Source organism: Manis javanica, chromosome 14 (assembly GCF_040802235.1).
Source record: "Manis javanica isolate MJ-LG chromosome 14, MJ_LKY, whole genome shotgun sequence".
Classification (NCBI taxonomy): Eukaryota; Metazoa; Chordata; class Mammalia; order Pholidota; family Manidae; genus Manis; species Manis javanica.
The window spans coordinates 1911257-1916042 of NC_133169.1; positions in this window are offsets into that span (position 1 = coordinate 1911257).

The following is a 4786-nucleotide window of genomic DNA, read 5'->3' on the forward strand; positions in this document are numbered from 1 at the left end:
ACTTTGTGAGGGCGGGCAGCCGCTGACTATGGAAATCCTGAACTTTCTGCTTTAGCTGATTTCTTGTTACCAAGGAGGCTTCTCCCTTGTCATCTGCTAACCCCCTGGGAAGACGTCAGCATTCTGAGCGGCACAAGTCAGCCCCTGCACCTGTGACATAGAGAGGCCTAACTACGAACAATCCCCACTGGGCCTCCAGACCTCCTCTCCATATCCCATTCATATTCTTGCCTTTTCTCAGATCTTCAGCATAAAGTATATAAATGAAGTGGAAGAGGGGCCCTTGCTGAATCAATCAGGATAGTGGTTTTTATTCTACTTTGGTGCCGTAGACCTTTCTGAGAATATGACTGTCATAGAGCCTCTCTCCGTGTCCATGTGCACAGCTGCCTACAGTTCCAGGGGCTTATGTAGACCTGTTCAGCCTACGGACTATGATCTCTGGTTGGGGAAAACAGACAGCCACCAGCTTTCTTTTTCTCAAGCACTAGATGGCCTTGTGTGTTCACTTGGTTTTAGTGGTGGTGTGAGAGTCTAGGTCGTTTTCCCCAAGCCCGTGTGGGGAGAGGCATGATCATTTACAGTAGGAAAGGGAGCTAAGAGTGATGGTCTGATGTCTAATTATGGCTCTTCAGGTGCTCTCACTGTCCCATAGTCCCAGTACAGGTTGCAGGTGAAGAAAAAGGTGCACACACAGGGGCCCAAAAACCACTGAAGTTCAGGAGTGCGCAGAATTGGGAATAATGAGCCAAGGCTCTTCTAGTCCCCACTGCACTGCATGGGAAGCACCTTGTAATACATGAGTCTCAGGGGCTGTAGCAGGGGCTACTGACATGACACCTATTGCCTTGCCCATTGGAACCCTCCTGCTACAGTGATAGCCACGCATGCCTACAGGTCTCTCTGCCAGCTCCTTCTCCTGTGGGTTGGGAGGGGGGTTACGGGAGCTACTCCCCTGGAGCCAAGCCTGGTGGGATGGAGCATAAATGGCCCAGCCTCCCCTCCTCCGGTGGACAATCTGAGGCCTGTTCCACAAAGCCTCTCAGAAGTCTCCCACAAGATTAAGTGCCAGGCGACTGCAGCAGTCACCTGCTCGGTCATTATCACGACTTCTTGCTTTTCCTCCCTTATCTCCTTTTTCCCCCACTTTCTCCCTTTTCTCCTGAGATCACCCCCTGCCTCCCTCCTACTGCTTGTCTCAGGGTATGCTTTGCGGGGAACCCGAACCAGGGCAGGTGGTACTTGTTGTAATGGGCTTTTAGTCCCGACAGATTCAGGGCTCTCACCTGTACAGAGGCCTGTCCCTGTAACACTAGTCTATCCTTCAAACCCACATGGCTGTTTTCTCTGCTAGTGCCCTAAATAGATCATAAATAAGAAAATCCAGACACCTAAAGATGTTTACTGGAGTCGGTACTAGTACAGGCACAAGGACTATATAACCCATGAGTTTTAATGCAACTCAGTAAAGCCCTAAAGCAAGAACAGGCCTCACTTACATGAGTACCACATTGCAGGGGAAAGAATTGGGTATTTTGTGAATCCCTGTGAGAAGCTATTTAAGCATGTAAGGAAAGTTTATTTCTAGTTTCTGGAACCAGTATTACCCGGAACCTTGCTTTGATAGATGCAGTAATTCTTTACAAAGTCACTGTGAGAAATGGCTGATGAGCAGCAATACTGCATGAGGCCTCCGCCTCATTCACAACGGTCCTGACCGCTCCGCTGATCACGCCCTCCTGACTCACCGGTCTGATCACTGGACCCACTCCAAGACATGGCTGTCTCCACAGCACCCCAGCTACCAGCCCATTTCTCTGAAAGCAGTTTTGTTGAAGAGATCTATCTCCATATTTGATTTTCACAGTCCACTCTGGCTTCTGCCATCACTGCTCCCCAAAAACTGTACCAAAATCAGCAGTACCCCCATACTGCCAATAGAAACTTCTCCCACTTACCTGCTTTCATCACAGCCTATCACACAGGTGACAACTCTTCTTGAAACTGCGTTGGCTCTCCTGGGCCTCCAGCTTGATGACTGCAGATCTTGGGACTTCTCAACACCATAATCACATGAACCAATTTTTTGTAATAAATAAAGATAGGTAGGTAGGTAAGTAGGTAGATGATCGATGGATGGATGGAGATACAGATCTCCTATTGGTTGTTTCTCTGGAGAACCCTAATACAGCTATATAATGAAATCATGCAGTATATAGTCTTTCCTATCTGGCTCCCTCCACTTAGCCTAATGGTTTTGAGATTCATCCATGTAGTTCCATGTATCAACAGTTAGTTCATTTACTGCTGAGTAGTAAGGATGTACTACAATTTATGTGGATATTTGGATTGTTTCTGGTTTTTAGCGATTATGAATAAAGTTGTTATAAACATTCATATACAGGCCTTGGTGTGGACGTGATTTATTTTATCTAGGAGGATTGCTGAGTTGAATAAAGTTATCTTTACAAGATACTGCCAAACTGCTTTCCAAAGTGGTTGAACCATTTCACATTCTCACTAGCGATGTATGAGATTCTGGTTGTTTTACATCTTACTGTTATCAGGTTTTTAAATTTTAGCTATAATGCATGTAGTAGTATCGCATTGAAGCTTGAGTTTGCATTTGTTTAATTGATGATTTTGAGCATCATTTCATATTATTTATCTACCATCCACAATTTCTGCCAAGTTTTTCATTGGGTTGTCTTAGTACTGAGTTACAGGAGTTCTTTAGATATTCTAGATACAACTCCTTAAACATGTCTTACAAATGTTTTCTCCCAGTCTGTGGCTAATCTCTTGATATTCTTAACCATCTCTTTCAAAGAATAGAGGTTTTTCATTTCAATGAAGGCCATTTTTATCGATTTCTTTTCTGTTTAGTGCTTTTTGTATTGAAGAAATCCTTGCCTACAGTCACTGAGATTTTATTTACTTACCTCTATGACTTTTATAATTTTAGGTCTGTAATTTTTAAGTCTCCGATTCATTTTGAGTTAATTTTTATACACGGTGTAAGGGTAAGGCTCGATTGATTTTTTTTTTGTTTGTGGATGCCTCATTGTCCCAGTACCGTTTATCGAAAAGGCTGTTACTTCTCCACTGAGCCACCTTAATGCGTTTGTTCAGAATCAATCAGCCATGTATAGGTAGGTGTTTCTTGACTCACCTTCTGGTCCATTGATCCATATCGCTACCCTGCTGCACCTGCCGCACAGCCCTGATGACTGCCATCCGGTATGTAGTGAGATCAGGTCATACTGAGTCCTGTATTTCTGCCTTCAAAATTGTTTTGGCTATTCCAGATGCTACGGATTTCCATGTACATTTTAGAATTACAGATTTCTCATGAAAAAGCCTGCAGGATTTAAAATGGGATTTAAAGATCGATCTGGAGAGAATTGGCATATTAACATCTTGGGTCTTTCCTCCTATGAACATGGTTTGTTTCCACTTACTCAGGAATTAATTTCTCTTATCAGAGGTAAATTTCTTACTTGGGTATTCCCTCTTTTTATTTTCCTCTCCTCACTGGTAAGTTAAATTATTTGGGTATTCCCGATATGTTACTGATTTTTACCAGTTCTGTGAAGGTCAGAGAATATACTTTGTATGATTCAAATGTTCTACATCCACTGAAGTTTGTTCTATAGCCCAGAGTATCTTGCTGAAGGGTCTCTATGCACTTGAGAATAACGGGCACTCTCCCGTCATGTGACTTTCACGCCCATCCCCCGTGGTAGGAGCTGCCTTACCCATGCAGGATCCTAGGCCCAGGTTTTCCTGTCCCTCCTCCAAGTCTGAGGATATCTGCTCTTACGCCTCTAGCAGTAATGGCTCTTTGTGACCAGAGGTGAGGTATTTCCTACTCTTCCTGCAGAGGCAGATGGGTTTTGCTCTCCTTCCCCCGGCATTGTGGGTTTTTGCCGGAGCCCTGGGGGTGATAGGATTTGCTGCTGCTCCTCTCAGCAGCCTGAGGTCTTCACACCCTTCGGGAGGAAGCTCTGGGGAAAGTGGGCGAAGTTTCCTACCTACCCCTCAGCAGCAGCCCACACTTGGACTAGAATGTATTAAAATTTTAGCTTATTTTTTTCTTACCTGCTTGTATAGTAGCTGCTTTTTTCTCATGTTGTTTCTCAGATGAAGCAATTAGTTCCGTCTCTCATTGGAGGGCTTATCCCTCTTCGGGGTCATTTTCTTTTGCCTACTTAAGCTCTCTGATATGCTCAGGGGAAGTGTAATTACCCAGCCTTTTCTCCTTAGGTTTTAGAACTGACATTCTCTTGAGGCCTCCTGCCCCCTCTTCAGAAGCAGGACTCTACCTCTATCAAGGGTGACTTTGTTATTCTCTCACAGCAGTATTATTCCCATCACTGCACCTATTACTAGTTTCTAGTTTTCTATTACTAAATTTCTAGTTTTACCCTGTCTCCTCCATCAAACTTCCAGTCCACGGATATGCACTCGATCTCTGCATTCCTGGGATCTCTTCCTTGCACCCAGCCCTGTATTGGATACATGGAACCTCAAGAGTGATACATGACAGATCCTTATAATTCCAAAAACACAAAAAATTAACACTTCATGGAGAAAACACTAACTTAAACTCCATAGGAGGACTGGGGGGCAGAGGGAGAGGAGGAAAAATTATGAGCCCAAAAGCTAAACTGGGGGATCATATTCTGCACGATCTGTTAGATGTTCATTTTATAATCTGTCTGTTTGGAGAATCTAGCTATAATATTGCCCAAGTTCAAAACATAAAGCACAAAGCACAAACAAG